General features: G+C 35.4%; 1 protein-coding gene across 10 annotated transcripts in view; it reads left to right on the forward strand.

Annotated features, from left to right (window-relative positions):
* Positions 1–18,178, forward strand: part of LRCH3 (leucine rich repeats and calponin homology domain containing 3) — a 147,772-nt gene that overhangs the window by 32,379 nt on the left and 97,215 nt on the right. The window lies entirely within an intron of this gene.

Here is an 18,178-nt window from a genome sequence, read left to right on the forward strand (position 1 = left end):
TTCTTGGTCCATGCTGATAGCCTGGAGCCTGCTTCGGCTTCTGTGTCTCCCTCTCTCTCTGCCCCTCCCCTGCTCACACTCTGTCTTTCTCTCTTTCAAAAATAAATAAACATTTTTTAAAATTAAAAAGAAAACACACAAGTTACATACAAATAATGTGGCTTTAGAATGAAAAACTTTAGAAAATATTCTCATTTCTGGCCTCCCTGGGTTACATAATTTTACTAAATGGCTAAAATAAAATTATTTTTATTGCATTCTTTCTCAACAGAATTTTCAGGGGAATGACATAGTAGTTGAAAAGTTAAAGGAAATACTTAAGTATAGGGTGTTTTTTAAATGTGGCAAATTTAAAGAGAAAGTTTCAAAAGTGTAGCAAACTTTTATCAGGCATCACAGTATGTTCGATTAATGGGCAACTGTTAATGGTCTCTCTCCTCTGTATTTATTAGCCTGTGGGAAGCACCATGAACAGTGTCATTGTGGTTTATTCAACAGTTATCAAATCATATTTAAAATTAATAGTTTTACATGATTCTTTAAGGATTTGATCTTTTTATTTCATCTTGAATGTGTATTATAGAAATTTTTTATAGTTTATATTTACCATTTCCTTATATGTTAAAGGATATTATTATTCTTATAATATCCTGTTAAAGTTGACATTGCTCAGCATTAAAAAGATCTTTTCAGAGAATATTTGTCATAATCTCAGTCCCTTTTAACATTCATAACAGTGACTGTTCTCATAGAAAGTGATAGTACTGTATATGTGGGTATTGCATAATGGGCTTTATTTGGTAAGGATGATGTCATTGCGTGGGATGGCCCGAAGGAATTATTAGAAGAACATAGGACTTTTGACTGCTAACATTTCTTAATAAATGCCGTACTGTTGAAAACATTATTTTGCATTTGGACCAGAATGAGCCTAGGTTTTCCTGGCTTGGCTCTAGAGATTTAAAGAAATAAATTCTACTGCCATAATTACATAGCTGTATAGAATGAAATATTGCACATTTTTCTCTCTGGGAAAGAGAAATGGAATTAGGAAAGAAAGAAGTTAATAAACAACTGACATTCTTTGTTACACAGTTGTGAGACTAACCTTTGAGACTTGATGTTCAAGAATACTTGGAATTTTTGTTTCTGTCATTTCTGTATTATTTAGTTTATTGCTGAGGTATAAGATATGGTTATTAGAAAAGTTCATAATTTTATGGAGAGATTTTTAAGGTACATATTGAAGCAGATTACATTGATTTTCTACCTTCCTTTTTAAGTTTATTTATTTATTTTGAGAGAGAAAGAGCAAGTGGGGAAGGGGCAGAGAGAGAGAAAGAGAGAGAGAGAATCCCAAGCAGACTCAGCACTGTCAGACCAGAGAGCCTGATGCAGGGCTCCAACCCACGAACCATGAGATCATGACCTGAGCCAAAGTTGGATGCTTAACTGACTGACCACCTTGGCGCCCCTTGATTTTCTACTTTGAGTGCTACACATTTGATTTGTTTTCATTGTGGTAAGATATGCATAACATAAAATTTATTACCATTTAAACTATTTTTAAAAGATACAGTTACGTATATTCACATTGTTTTGCAACCACAATAGCTACCTCCAGAATGGTTTAATATTCCCAAACTGAAACTGTGTCTATTAAATAGTAACTGTTACCTCCCTGGTAACCACCCTACTTTTCTGTGAATTTGACTATTCTCAATACCTCAGCTACCTCATATAAGTGGAATGGTACAGTATTTGTCCTTTTGTGTCTAGCCTGTTTCACTTAACACATATTTTCCAGGTTCATTTACATTGTAGCATCTATTCGAATTTCATTCTTTTTAAAGAGTAAATATTATTCTGTCGTATGCATTTACTGCGTTTTGTTTATCCATTCATCTGTTAATGGATGTTTGGGTTGTTTCTGCCTTTTGTCTGTTGTGAATAATGCTGACACAAATATTGGTGTGCCAATACCTATTCGAGTCCCTGCTTTCAATTCTTTGGGATTTATATACTCAAATGTAATTGCTAGATATTTTTTTTAAGATTTTATTTTTTTAACTAATCTCTATACCCATTGTGGGGCTTGAAATCACAACCCCAAGATCAAGAGTTGCATGCTCTTCTGACTGAGCCCAACCAGGCATCCCTGTAATTGCCAGATAATTTTATGTTTAATTTTTTGAAGAACCACCATACTATTTTCTACAGCAGTCGTACCATTTTACATTCTTACCAGCAAGAACGAAGGTTCCAGTTAATTGTTATCAGTATTTGTTATGTTCTGGCTATTAAAAAAACAAATAGCCTTCCTAATTGATGTGAAGTGGTTGATGTGAAGTGATGTTGACTGTCTTTTCATGTGCTTATTGGCCATTTGTATATCTTTTATTCAAGTCCTTTGCTCAAGTTTTTGATTGGGTTGCTTTTTTTGTTGAGTTTGGGAATTTTTTTGTAATGTATCCTGGATAATAATCTGTTATCAAATTACTCATTTTATTTTTAAATCATGTTGCAGAGGGTTGGTGTTGATGTGGGTGTAATCTGACCTGGTCTTTAGGTATGTCTCCTATATTTACTAAGGATCCTTTGTATGAATCCCTTCATGGAGCCCACATTTGGAAAATTAATTACCTACCAAATAATAATAATAAGAGATTATGTTTGAGATGGCTCTTGAAGGAGGGATAGGAATTACCAGATTATAGAGACTGAGAAGAGCCTCAAATTCTGTCATATTTCCTTAGAGAGGGTCCCTAGGGTTAAGAATCACTGGTACATATGACTCTGAAAAGCAAGGAGTAGGGAGAGCCAGCTCCTATGAATGAGAGAGAGAAATTAAGAACATTGTGAACTAAGCAAGCACTCTAAAAAATGTCTTCCTGTGTGTGTGTGTGTGTGTGTGTGTGTGTGTGTGTGTGTGTGTATGTGTGTGTACTAATAAGTAGTACAAGTGGCCATAGCATCTATTTTTTAAATGAGAAATTTGGGGAAGATATTCCTTGGTCCCTTTTCCCTGTGTGCTCTAGGTAACCTGTTCATGCATAAGAGCTAGAAACACTTGGAAGAATTCTATATAGAACTGAATACATTCAAGGTCATCTCTCGTGGTATGGAAAACTTAAGTTTACATTCAAGATATTTGTATTAATTGGTTCAACTGAATTTAGCTTGTTTTTGGTTGTGATTCAGATAGGTGGTTCCTTTTAACAGATATGCCACCATATTATTTCTTCTGATAACTTATGGGAAAATAGGGAGAAGAACAGAGGGGCAGAAGAGAGAGCGACTTATACCTGGTGGGTCAAAGGAAGTGATTCCAGGCAGCTTAGTATAGAAGTCAGACACTGGTCTAAAAATAAGATTGAGTCCAGTTGCTCCAGGAAGTGTCTGTCAAAATGGCAATTGTAACAGTTTGACTACATCTTCTGAAAGGAGTAAAACTGATCTGTCTTCTAAGAGGAGAGAAAGAATTTATTGAACTAAACATTTGAAATACTATTTAGATGTTTATAATTTGTTTTCTTTTAAGAGATTTAAGTTTTTAAGTTTTTAACAAGTATTTATGTTATAAAGAGTTAGGGATTTTTCTTTTTTCTTTTCGCTACCTTATCAGAAATGAGCAATAAATACTATGTCAATAAAAATAATTACATTCTTTTTTCTGAACCTTGTGACTTTCACAATCTCAAACTTCCTCATGAGAAATGGGAACTATCACTCTTCTTAGGTCTTTGGGCTCCAAGTTTGTCCCCTGAAAGTAGGAATGAACCACTACTCATTCATAAAATCATAAAGTTACTGAACAGATAATGAGAAAGATAGACTTAGGAAAAAATGCCTCTTAGCATGCTTCTTACCTAGAAAAAAAAAAAAGGCAAAATAATTGAAAGCATCTCACTGAAAATGCTAGAGTGAGAGATTCTGAAATGTTCTAGAGATTAAGATGGTAATAAATGGTAGAACTAGGACTAAAATCTGGCTGTTATCTGTCTCATTTAAGATAATACTGTTTCTCTAGATTGTATTGTTTCTGGGTACGCGTTTGAAGACTCTTTCATTGACAGGGTATGCGATAAACAGTATTTCAATTCAAGATGAAAGGAAATGCAGTTGATCCTTAAACAACATGAGGCTAAGTTAGGGGAACTGACCCCCAGCACCGTTGAAAATCCATGTCTAACTTTTTTTTTTCCCATGTATAACTTTTGACTCCCCTCTCCATCAAATTTAACTATTAAGCCTCTACTGTTGACTGGAAGCCTTATCAGTAATATAAAATGTTATGTGTTACATACTGTATTCTTATAATAAAGTAATCTAGATTAAAGAAAATGTTAAGAAAATCTTAAGAGAAAATACATTTACAGCACCATACTGTAAAAAAAGTCTGCACATAAGTGGACCCACACAGCTCAAACCCATGTTGTCCAAGGGTCAACTATATTATAAGACTTAAATCACAGTTGAGAATGGTCTTTCAAGACTAAATAATTGAGTTTGTTTTTCAACTATTATGTGTAACTGGAATCCATTCTAGGCAGAAATTTGTGGGGGGTTTTCCTGTGTGAACAAAAAGGATCTTCTGAGTTGGCTAATGTCTTGTTTTCTCTGCATTATTTGAAAAGGAAAAATGTGCAATATATTTGAATCATATCTACAAATAAGGAAAGAGAGAAAAATTAGAAAATTGCAGGAATAAGGGGTTGTGGGAGGGGGGATGGGCTAAATGGGTAAGGGGCATTAAGGAATCTACTCCTGAAATCGTTGTTGCACTATATGCTAACTAACTTGGATGTAAATTTAAAAAATAAGTTAAAAATTAAAAAAAAGAAAATTGCAGGAATATACATGTGTATGTGTGTTGCAAATATATGCACATCCTTTCTCATTAAGATTAAATAATATTTGTTGATCTTTGTTGTCATGTATTACTTAACTTTAATAGGTTTTACTACAAATAGTCACATGTATTTATGATGATTTGAACCCATTAGGTACCCTTTCTTCCTGTCACAGCAGACTCTAATTGTTCTGCTAGAGCAGAACTAGGATGCCCTTTTCTTTAGCCTTCAATGGCATTTTTTTCACTGCCCTCCAAGCATCACTAACAAGTTCTGGGAGGCCTGCCCCTTGGAGCCACTGCCTGATGCCTCATTTTAAGCCAATTCTAGATGTTTCAAGTTTTTGTTAAGCAGCACTTAAGTTCCAGGTACTAGTTTCTGTTTTGCTTGTTTATTGCTGTGTAACAGACCACTACAAATCTTAGTGGCTTACAAAACAAAACAAAACAAAACAAAACAAAACAAAACAAAACAAAAACAGCAATCATTTATTCTGAAACTTTCCTAGGGGTTGGTGGCTTTCCCTTCTGTCTCCAAATCTAACTTGCCACAGAAATTTCTGTTACACCAGAATGATAATAGCTGCCCCAGAACTGGAACATGGAACGTTGCAAGGTAAACCCGGAACATCTTGTTTTGCTAGAATATGAGGAAATGCTCAAGTAATTGAAGATGGCATATCAAAAGAATACACGAGTTCTCATAATCAAAGCTGGGTCATAATAGATTTTCATTATAATCTGTGAGCCCTTGTAGCAAATAGGACTGTAAATCAATGAACATATAATTTTTATTAATAGGAAGGGGAATATCACATGTAAGAATATTTTGTATTTGAGAATGGAACAAAGGTCCAATGTTACTATTTTATATAATTAAAGCACTCTTTTAGAGTTGTAACCTACCTCAACTTTTTAAAAATTATCTGTAGTTTGATACACATAATAGTTTTTTCCCTCAGTAGTTGGATTTGATTCATTATGTAAATACTTACTTGTTTATAAGTAAATTATTTTCAATCCAGGTTATATAATACTTCTTAAAACAAAAATTGTAAAGATAAAATTGTGATTTGGGCTTTTTTTTGCTATTAATTATGTTGTAATCTTACTATAACTAAAGTTCTATAGATGGGGAGGACAGGATTCCTACCCATTTCTAAGTCAACAATTTTTGTTTTATCCATTATTTGCTTGTTTTTTGAATGAATATTTTATTGAGCACCCTACTATGTGCGATGGCACCACTAAGCGCCAAGTGTACAGAGTTGAACCAAACAGACATAGTCCCTCTCCTTATAACATAGAAGCTCATTAAATATTTGCTGTGTGAATCTAGAGTGATTATTCTTATATACCCCCTCCATTAATATTGAGGATGCTTTTTACTATTTTTTTAGGCTTTTTCTTTAACGTATTATTTTATTTTATTTTATTTTTTTTTTTTTTTTTTTTTTTTTTTTTTTAAATTTTTTTTTTCAACGTTTTTTATTTATTTTTGGGACAGAGAGAGACAGAGCATGAACGGGGGAGGGGCAGAGAGAGAGGGAGACACAGAATCGGAAACAGGCTCCAGGCTCCGAGCCATCAGCCCAGAGCCCGACGCGGGGCTCGAACTCACGGACCGCGAGATCGTGACCTGGCTGAAGTCGGACGCTCAACCGACTGCGCCACCCAGGCGCCCCTAACGTATTATTTTAAAACTTACAGTATCCCTGAGGTGAATTTGACATTGAGGGTAAGATTTTTATAAATATGGGAAATAATTAGGCATTTTATTGTAAATGATATGCCTTAGAACATTTTTCTTTCTTTCTTTCTTTCTTTCTTTCTTTCTTTCTTTCTTTCTTTTTTTTTTTTTTTTAATTTTTAAATGTTTATTTGTTTTTGAGAGAGAGAGAGGGAGACACAGAATCCAAAGCAGGCTCCAGGCCTGAGCTGTCAGCACAGAGCCCGACATGGGACTCAGACTCACAGACTGTGAGATCTTGATCTGAGCCAAAGTCAGACACTTAACCAATTGAGCCACCCAGGCACTCTGCCTTAGAACATTTTTCACTTGAAACATTTATTTTAGTTAATTGAAACTTCCATGATTTATCCCTTACGCCAAACATTTTCTTATATTTTTATCAGGCCAAAATAGGCCTTTTATGCTTTGCTCAACTGAATAATACATCCAAGGGCTGTGCCAAAGAGTGGTATAGTTGTTGGCTCATGTCACAAGTGTTAGAAGAAAAGATAATGTCTGGTGAAAGACCAAGGCCGCATTCAGGATATGATACATAGAAGTAATTTAGTAGCTTAATTGCAACATTGTTTATTACCCAGTTTGTGACTTTTCACAATACTTGGCAAATATCAGTTGAGTTTGCAGTCTTGAAAATAACCTAGGATTGACTATGGAGACACAGAGATGGAAGCTTAGGAGACTTGTGTGACAATAACTTGTATGTGTGAAATCAAAAGCTTAGTCTAGTGACGCAAAGATACACTAACCTTTGTGCTTATTTAACCTCACTGAAAGATAAGGAAATTGTTTTAAACATTTTAATGTAAATCATTAAACAAATGTTTTCTTTTAAACAAAACTTTTCTTTTAAAAGTAGGGTATATTAAATGCAACATTACTTCTTTTTGGTGACCAAAGGTAATAAATCATTGTATTGTACTCTGTTACATTTTCTTGCCTACTACAATTCCATATAATTTGGGGAGTTTGGTTATTTGTTTTACTGTGTTGCTCTCAACCCAAGGAAGCTGGATTTATGTATGCCTTTTTGTGTTTTATAGTATATGAAGTAATTTTCCATGCACTGTTTTATTTGATTCTTAGATTAATCTCAAGAGGCAGTGACAAAGGTGATAAACAGAAACGGATGGATTTAAGATACATTTGGATCAAGAAACTGATAGTGTTTGTTGATAGGATTAGATTGGGAAAAAGAAAAAGTATGATTCCAGAATTCTGACTTAGGCAGCTGGATAGACAAAAGCATTTCCATCATGAAATAGAAAATAATTGGAAAAGCAATATATTTGCATATATTAACATTTCTTTGGCATTATTGTATAAAGATAGTTCTCAAAGCTAAGAAATCTTTTTTCCCTCTACAGAAAAACATGAGGTAATTTTGAAGCATTTGGTTTATATACAGACTCAGGACACTGCCTATAAATGAGATTTTCCTACATTAGTCATTAAGTCAAATGTGGTTAAATTTTGTATGCGTATTTTGCTAGTTTGAACTTTAATGATTAATCAAGGACTACATCTCAGAAATAACATGACCCTTTTAAAAATCCAGATACATTGGGTAATTATGTTAAATATAGTGTCTTTCAGTTAAAAGGTAAAGATTGTCAGGCAATAAAAAGAAAGCAAAATCTGTCTGTGTGCTGTTTATAAGAAACATTCAAAAATTTTTAAGTTTATTTATTTTGAGAGAAGAGAATGAGTGGGGGAGGGGCAGAGAGAGAGGGACAGAGAAAGAATCCCAAGCAGGCTCTGTACTGATGTGGGATTTGATCTCATGAACTGTGAGATCATACATAACCTGAGCCAAAACCAAGAGCCAGACCAGCTTAACCAACTGAGCCACCCCAAATGCCCCAAGAAACATATTCAAAACATAATGATCCATAAGGGTTGAAATTAAAGAATAGGAAAAAGATACTCTGTTGGGGTGCCTGGGTAGCTCAGTCAGTTAAATGCCCGGCTCTTGATTTCAGCTCAGGTCATGATGTCAGGGTTGTGGGATCAAGCCCCATGTCAGGTCTGCTCTGGGTCTGGAGCCTGCTTGGTATTCTCTCTCTCCCTCTCTCTCTGCCCCTACCCTGCTCACTCTCTCTCTCAAAATAAGTAATTTTTTTTAAAGAAAAAGATACTCTATAGATATATTAACTATTAGTTTTCCATGCTATATAACAAATCATCACAAACTTAGCAGCTTCAGGAACTTAATGGTTACTTTGGATCAGGAGTCCAGACACAGCATAGCTAGATCTGCAGCAGGGCTTCAATCAAGGTGTTGTAGGGCTGAGTTCTCATCTGGAGGCTTGACTGGGGAAGGACCTGCTTCCAGGCTCCTTCAGGCTATTGGCAGAATTTGTTTCCTTTCATTGGTAGAATTCATGCTAGCTTGCCTCTTCAAAGCTGGCAACAGAGAGAGACAGATACACCCACAGGAAAGACATCATCACCTTTGCACTATTCTGTGAATTAAAGGCAAGTCTAACCAATGAAGTATAGTTGATTTTTTTTTAAGATTATTTTTTAAAGCATGTTTAAAATTTTTTAATGTTTATTTTTGAGAGAGAGAGAGAGAGAGAGAGACAGTGTGAGCAGGAGATGGCAGAGAGGGAGACAGAATCTGAAGCAGGCTCCAGGCTCTGAGCTATCAGCACAGAACCCTACGTGGGGCTCAACTCGTGAACTATGATATCATGACCTGAGCTGAAGTCAGATGCTTAACCAACTGAGCCACCCAGGCACCCCAGAAAGATTTTTTTTTTATGTTTATATATTTTTTGAGAGAGAGACAGAGCGTGAGTAGGGGAGGGGCAGAGAGAGAGGGAGACACAGAACCTGAAGTAGGCTCCAGGCTGAGCTGTCAGCGCAAAGCTTGACAGGTGGCTTGAACTCACAAACCATGAAATCATGACCTGAGGTGAAGTCAGATGCTTAACCAACTGAGCCATCCAGGTGCCCCAGTACAGTTGATTTTTAACAATATGGGTTTGAATTGCATAGGTCCACTTATACAGATTTTTTTTTAATGTATTTACTTATCTTTGAAAGAGTGAGAGTGAGCACTAGTGGAGGAGGGGCAGAGAGAAAAACAGAGAGAGAGAGAGAGAGAGAGAGAGAGAGAGAGAGAGAATTTCAGTCAGGCTCTGCGCTGTTAGTACCTGTCATGTGAGGCTTTAATTCACAAACCATGAGATCATGACCCGAGCTGAAATCAACAGATGCTTAACTGACTGAGCCATCTACGTGCCCCCTACAGATTTTTTTTATAGTATGATACTATAAGTTTATTTCCCTTATGATTTTCCTAACATTTTCTTTTCTCTAACTTTATTGCAAGAATACAATATATAATACAACATAAACTTTTGTGTTAATTGACTATACTACAGGTAAGGCTTCTGGTCAACAGTAGGCTGTTAGTTAAATTTTGAGGGAGTCAAAAGTTATACCTGGTTTTCAACTCTGGTGGTGGGGGGGGGGGGCTTGGTGTTCCTAACCCCCATACCGTGCAAGGGTCAACTGTGTATTGGTTAATTATGAAGCCCCACCCACACTCAAGTGGATGGAGTATTATACAAGGGCATAAACAATGGGAGTCACGTTAAAGGCAGTCCACCAAACCAACCAAATGAAAGATTTCAAACAGAACGGTACTAGGAATAAAAGAGGTAACTTAACAGTTATAAAAATTTGATTTACCAGAAAGATTTGATAATTTAAAACTTTGTAGGAACCTAATAACAAAACCCCAAAATATATCAAGAAAAGTTTAAAGAATTACAAAGAAATAGACAAGATACCAGTAGTAACTGAAGACTGTAATATGCCCCTCTCAGCGGTTGATACAAACACTGACCAAAAAAAGTAAAGATGAGCCTTGAACAATGCAACCAAACAAATAGGACCTAATAGATATAAGTAGAACATTATGTCCAATGTAGAATACACATTATTTTCAGACTCACATAGAATATTTATAAAAATGGACCATATGCTGATCCATAGAGAAAATGCAAAGAAATAGCAAAGGATTGAAATAACATAATAACTTACCATAATGAAGTTGTTAGAAATCAACAAAAAGATCATTAGAGTATCCTTTCAGGTTTAGAAATTAAGGAATGCATTTCTAACAGAATGAGACAAAGAAGAAATCATAATGGAAATTATAGAAAATATTTTCTAATCTAATATCCTAATAAAATATATATTCTCATTCAGCTAAAGCAGCACTTGAAGGGAATTTTATATATAGGTTTAAATGTATATATTTGAAAAGAACTATCTAAAAATTAATAGGCTAAGCATCCATCTCAATAAATTAAGAAAAGAATAGCATAACCCCTCCTCTAAATAACAAAGTGATAAAGATAGAAATATTTTACCAATACAGAAATTATACAATGAATAGGGTTAACAAAGCCAAAGTTGATACTTTAAAAAGACTAATGAGGTTTTCAAATCATTGGTGAGATTGATCAAGAAAGAAGGTACAAAATCCGAAGTCAGAAAAGAAAATAGAAGACATTCCTGCAGATGCTATAAACATTAAGAAAAAGAAAAGAGGATATTATAAATAACTTTTTGCTAATGAAATAGAAAATTCTGATGAAAATAGGAAACTCCTAGATTCCAATAACTTAAAATTGATTCAAGAAGATTTATAAAACCTAAATAGTCCTGGAAGTATTAAAGACATTCAGTCAGTTGTGAAAAGTCTTAAGACTTTTTTTTTTTTAACGTTTATTTATTTTTGAGACAGAGAGAGACAGAGCATGAACGGGGGAGGGGCAGAGAGAGAGGGAGACACGGAATCGGAAGCAGGCTCCAGGTTCCGAGCCATCAGCCCAGAGCCTGATGGGGGGCTCGAACTCACGGACCGCGAGATTGTGACCTGAGCCGAAGTTGGACGCTTAACCGACTGAGCCACCCAGGCCGCCCCTCTTTTAAGACTTTTAAGGAAAACTGTAGGGCCATATAGTTCTATGAATAAATTCTAACAAGCTTCTTAAAAGGAAATAATTTGAGGGGTGCCTGGCCTGCTTAGTTGGTAGAGCGTGCCAACTCTTGTATCTTGAGGTCATGAGTTTGAGACTTTTTTAAGAGATTACTTAAAAAAAAAAAAAGGAAAAAGAAAAAGAATTTGAAACCTATGTAAACGCTTTTAGTCAATAAAAAGGAGGGAATATTCCCAAACTAAATTTTATGAGACCAGACAACCTGGATATCAAACCTTGACAAAGTTAGTATGAGAGGGCGCCTTGGTGGCTCAGCTGGTTAAGCATCTGACTTTGGCTCAGGTCATGATCTTGTAGTGCATGGGTTTGAGCCCCACATCACGCTGGCTGCAGTTTGCTTTGCCTCCTCCATCTCCCCTCTCTCTGCCCCTCCCCCATGTATGCATACTTTCCCTCTCTCTCGAAAATGAACATTAAATTAAAAACTTAGTATGAGAAAATAAATGCTCCAGAGTATTATTATGAGTATTTATGATTATATATGCAAAAATCTTAAACCAAATATTAATGAACTGAGTCCAATTAATAAAGAGGATAAAACACCTTTATTATAAATTAATAAATATTATTAAATTAATAAAAAGGATAAAATAAAAAAGACTAAATTGAGTTTATCTCTGCAATGCAAGAATTAATGTTCAAAAGCCAATCTAATTTCACATTAATGGAATAAAATTTTAATGAGAAGGACAGAAATCAGGTCTACCCTAATGGAATAAAAGAACAGTGAAATAAAGGAGTAAAATTAATTCCATATTAATAGAAGAAAAGGTAAAAATCCTATGATCATCTCAATAGATGAAGAAAAAGAGATTGATGAAAATTCAACATTTGTTACTTATAAAAACTCTTAGTAAGCTAGGAATAGAAAGCAATTTCCTTAATCTGATAAGGAATATCTACTGAAAATCTTTGAAATTAGGAACAAGACAAAATACCTTCTATTACCACTTTTATTCAACATTATACTGGAGGTCCTAGTCAGCATTGTAAGGGAATTCAATAAGGAAGTTAGTAAATAAATAAATATCAGAAAGGCAAAAGCAAGCTTTCGGTATTCATAAAACCATGTAATTACAGATCTAGAACTATCCAAAAGAATCTACAAGAAAATTACATCAACTAAAAGAAATGTGTACCAAGAATGCCAGATACATAATCAATATATAAAAATCAATTTTATTAGTAACTAATGGTTAGAAAACAAAGTTTTAAAAATATATATCATTTATAAAATAATAAGAACCTGGGAATCAAGCAAGTAAACAATGTATAAAACCTTTGTGAGAAAAATCACAAAACTTCAATGACAAATTAAAGAAGGCTTTAATTAATTAGTGGAGATGTTCGTGGATTGAAGATGTTCATGGATGTTATTTCTTCCCAAATTGATGTTGGATTTGGTGCAATCTCAGTAAAAATTTCAACAAGTGCTTTCATGAAATTAAACAAGCCCATTCTAAAATTTATAAGGAGATGCAAAAGACCTAGAAAGCCAAGACATACTTGAAGAACTGCAAAGTGGTAGGAATACCTTAGCAGTTTAGGAATAGGTCACTCTGCTAGATGTCAAGAATTATTGTAAAGCTATAATAATTAAGATTGAATAATAGTGACATAAAGATGGACAAGTTGTGCAGTGGATTAGAGAGCCTGCAGACAAACCCTCAGACACATGATCTATGACAAAGGTGTTATTGGCAAATAATGAGATGGAAGATGGTCTTTGCAGTAACCGTCACTGGGATAAATGGGCATCCCTGTAGCAAGAATTAAAATTGGCCTCCAACCTCACATCATACTAGAAAATAAATTCCTAGCAGATTAAATGTGATGGTCAAAGTCTAAAACTTTTAGAAGAAAATATCTTTTTAAACTTGGAGTAGGGCAAGTTTTCTTTTAAAACAGTAAAAACTACCAACCATAAAGGGAAAGATTAATAAAAAATTGTACTCTGTTAAAGACCGTCATCAAAGATACCACAAAGACTATGAAACTTCAAACCACAGAGTGGGGTAAGTTATTTGCAACACATAAATTGATACCAGATTCATACTCAGAATTTATAAAGATCTCCAACAAACCAAAAGACTTTACAAGAAAAGATATCTAGATGACCAAAAACATGAAAAGCTGTTGTACCTCATTAATAATCAAGGAAATGAAAATTTAAATCACAATGAAATGCCACAGTGTGAAAATCCTTAAAACATAATAAACATTAAAACATCTCATAACAACAAGGATTGGCAAGGATGTGAGGCCACAAGAACTCTTTCACACTGCTGGTAAATGTGTAAATTGGTACAACCACTTTGGAAAACAGTTTGTCATTCTCTTGTGAAGTTGAAGATCCATGTATCTTATTACACAGCACTTCACTCCTAGATATTTATCTAGATAAGTATGTAATTGAAATGTTCATCAGTAGTAGAATAAATAAATAAATTGTGGCATGTTCATATAGTAGAAAGCTATGAAGGACAGTGAAATGAAGGATACAATTTACATGAGTGAATCTTGATGTGGGGCCATGAGCAAATGGTCAAGAAAGAATTCTTGAGACATTCTCAGTGCAAAAAGGTGCTTTTATTATAGTGTGGGGACAGGGCCCATGGGCAGAAAGAGCTACACTTTTGCTATATGAACCTGGTGGTTATAGGCTTAGTGTTCAAGGGTCAGGGAATATGCAGGGAGTATTAGATAATAAATATCTTCTTTGAATTTCTACTTATAAAACTACTTTTGCAAGATTTCTCTGGTGCTTATCGTTCAGCTCAATATTAACTATCTGTGAGATGTACAGACAGTCATGAGATCCTTTAAGAATATAGCAACGAGCAGTATTTGATTCTTATCAAAACTGTGCAGGCTGTAGGTCAGCCTTCTTGGCTAAAGGTGATCATTTTCCTGCTTTTACCCTCATCAAATCTCAAATGTTGAATGAAGGTCACAAAAAAAATACACATACAGTATGCTTCTCCTTTTAAAAAGTTCATAGATATGGTAGGCAGAATTACGGCCCCCTAAAAATGTTTACATCCTAACCTATGAGTGTGTTAGGTTACATGGCAAAGGGGAATTAAGGCGCTAATCAGCAGTCATTAAAATAAGATTATCCTGGATTATTGGGGAAGCAAGGAGAGATGCGCAGGATCCTTAGCATGTTATCGGATCCTTAAAAGTGGAAGGAGATGCAGAGAGGGCAGCGTCAGGCCTCTACCTGACATCACTGGCTTGAAGATGGAAGAATGGAACTATCAGCCAAGGCATGTGGATCGTCTCTAGAAGCTGGAAGAGAGAAGGAAATAGATTCTCCCCTAAAAGCTCCAGAAGGAATGCAGCCCTGCCAATACATCTTGGTTTTAGTCCACCATTGAGACTTATTTCAGACTTCTGACTTCCAGAAACATACAATAATGAACTTGTGTTGTTTTAAGCCCCTGAATTTGTTACAGCAACAATAGGAAACTAATACTAAAAATGATGAAGTGTTAAAATTGTCAAGGAAATGATTATCACTAAAATCAGTAAATCGGTTTCTCTTTGGGAGAGGGAAAGGGTTATGATTGGGAAGAGCTCCACTGGGGCTTCTAGAGTACCGGCAATATCTTATTTATTGGAAAATATGTATGTTTTATGCTGTCTTCTGCATGTATGAAGCTTAACATCATTGCTTTTATAACCAGAAAGAGTTTTAAGAATAATACATATCCATAGTTTTTTTAAACTGAACATTTTTTATTTTTTATTATTGATGTTTATTTGTTTTTGTGTGTGAGATAGAGAGACAGAGCGTGAACAGGAGAGAGGCAGAGAGGGAGACACAGAATCCAAAGCAGGCTTTAGGCTCCGAGCTGTCAGCACAGAGCCTGACATGAGGTTCGAACTCACGAACTATGAGATCATGACCTGAGCCGAAGTCAGACACTTGACCTACTGAGCCACCCAGGCGCCCCCTGAAGGTTGTTTTTTGAAGTCATTTTAAAACACATTTCTTTGACTATAAAATTATTTCTTTCTTGAGAGAGTATGACAAAAAATATTTTTTATAAACCATTAGTACTTTGCAATATTTTCCATAATATGATCAATGACCTAAACGACTCTTTCGTGAATTTACTCAGTTAACATAAGGAAGAAGCTACTTATCTTCCCAAATTGAAATAAAAATACAGTTTAAGTGGAAGACCTTATAAGAATCCTTAATTCAAGGGCTCCTAGGTGGCTCAGTCGGTGGGCTGAGCAGGCGGCTGTGTAGCTTTAAATTTGCTAAATATTAAAAAAATTATTGAGATGCATCTAAGCCTAGTATATATCTTGCTGTTATTTTTTTCCCCTCCCTAGTTTCGGGACCAAAAAAAAAAAAAAGAAGTGGTTTGTTTCATTTTCCTGGATTTTAAGTAATTTAACTCTGTAATACACATATTAGGCAAACTGACTTTCAGTAGTCCCTGCTTTGTTGCCTGGAATTGTCATTTTAGAGGGTTAAATTTAAATAAGATTAAATTTAAATAAAATTTAAATGAAATTAATTTCTTTCATTTCTTCGACTTCTTTTAAAAGTTTATTTATTTAACTAATTTCTACACCCAACATGGGGCTTGAACTCATGACCCCAAGATCAAGAGCCACATGCTCTTCCCACTGAGCCAGCCAGGTACCTCTCTTTTCTTCAACTTTTAAAATTATACTAGTAAAATTTAAACAGGAATTGATAAAAAATAATTCTTGTTGCATTTAGTAAGAAAGAGGTTGTTTACGGTGTGATTCTGTAGGAAATTTTTAGTCTTAAGTTAACCGAGTCTTTGACTTTCTCCTAATGAATACAATATGGCGAGGCATGTTGGCAAGATGGTGATCTGTTTCCCAACTTCAGAGTAAGCAGCTCTGAGGCTTGCAGGCTGGTGTGGCCTGGAGGGAATATGTAAGTTTGGGGAACATACTGTGACCAAAAGGAGGCAAAAGCCTATGGAGCAACTATCACAATTTTTGAGTTTTCAGTAAGAGTTGTGCCTCTGAGTGGAAGCTTCCAGTGCACTGTAGAGATTGCTTCCTCAGTCTTTGTGTTAACTGCCATTCAGGGTACTCAGGCAGCTTGACCTGAGCTCCAAGGATGAGGCAAGCCATGAATTAGCAAAGGAAAGTAATTCACTTGAAGGAACTTAAGCAGCCAGAGGTAGGATGAACAAGGATTTCATCAAGAACAAGTGACTTCAGTGAAATAGAACAGAAATAGAAATTGGAAGTGATAGATGACAGATTTAATAGACAAAACAAGATAAATTATCCTAGATTTTCAGGAGAAACAAAGTGACTTGCTTCTAATCATAGCATAAAAGAAAATGAAGAAAAGGGGGGAGCTTTTTTATGTATTAATTTGTGGAAAGGATGATTATTGTTGAGACTTAAATTCCTGGTCTGGAACATTAAGTAGAAGAGTATACCAAAACAGAAAAATAAATAAGTAAGTAAGTAGGTAGGTAAGTAAATAAAAAAGAGAGAGAGAAAGAGCAAATGGAGGAGATGCAACAACTAAATGTATAATAGGAGAGCATTTCTCTGATTTGAAGAAAGGTTGAGTTCCAGACCAGAGTGTTGAAGATGATGGGGGCACAAAAAAAACCAAGCTGTTTACAATGAAAAATCATCAAGATATGTGCCAGACTATGCAAGGGGACACTGGAAACTTAGAAGATAGTAAAATAACATCTACAGATTTCTGAGAAAGGAACTGTGCCTATACCTAGCCAAGTATTATTCACATGTTTATGGTGAAAGCAAGATACTTGTGGATATGCAGGAACTCAGGTCCTCCATTTAGGAAAAGCTTTCAGTAAAGGATTCTCACCAAATAATTGCAAACAGAGACTTTAAGATTGGGCAGAAGAAGAGAAAAACAGTGGTAAGCAAATGAATCTCACAGTATATTTAACGAAATCTAAATGATAATGATAGAGTGACTGTATTTCAGCACATTCCTTTGTCTTCAGCACTTCCTGAAAGTTTGCAAACGCTTGATTAGACGCAGGTTCTGTCCTTCTGGCAAGACCACAAATGATGTTCTCTTCTTCTACAGGGAGGCATACAACTTCTGATTGTCATTGTTTTTAATTTTTTTTTTAATGTTTATTTTAGAGACAGAGTGTGAGTGGAGGGAGGGGCAGAGAGAGAGAGAGAGACACAGAATCTGAAACAGGCTTCAGGCTCTGAGCTGTCAGCACAGAGCTCGAGGGGGGGCTTGAACGCTCTGAATGCAAGATCTTGACCTGAGCTGAAGTCAGATACTTCAACTGACTGAGCAACCCAGGCGCCCCTTGTAAAGGTAGCCATTAATACACAATTCTAAACTTTTGTTTTTGTTTTTGTTTTTGAAAGAGAAGGAGAGGGAGGGCCAGAGAGAATCCCAAGCAGACTCCACACTGTCAACAAAGAGCCGGACATGGGGACTTGATCCCACAAACTGTGAGGTCATGACCCTAGCCGAAATTAAGAGTTGGACACTTAACCGACTGATCCACCCAGGTGCCCCAATACCCAATTCTAGATTCTATC

This window comes from Neofelis nebulosa, chromosome 5, assembly GCF_028018385.1.
Source record: "Neofelis nebulosa isolate mNeoNeb1 chromosome 5, mNeoNeb1.pri, whole genome shotgun sequence".
NCBI lineage: Eukaryota > Metazoa > Chordata > Mammalia > Carnivora > Felidae > Neofelis > Neofelis nebulosa.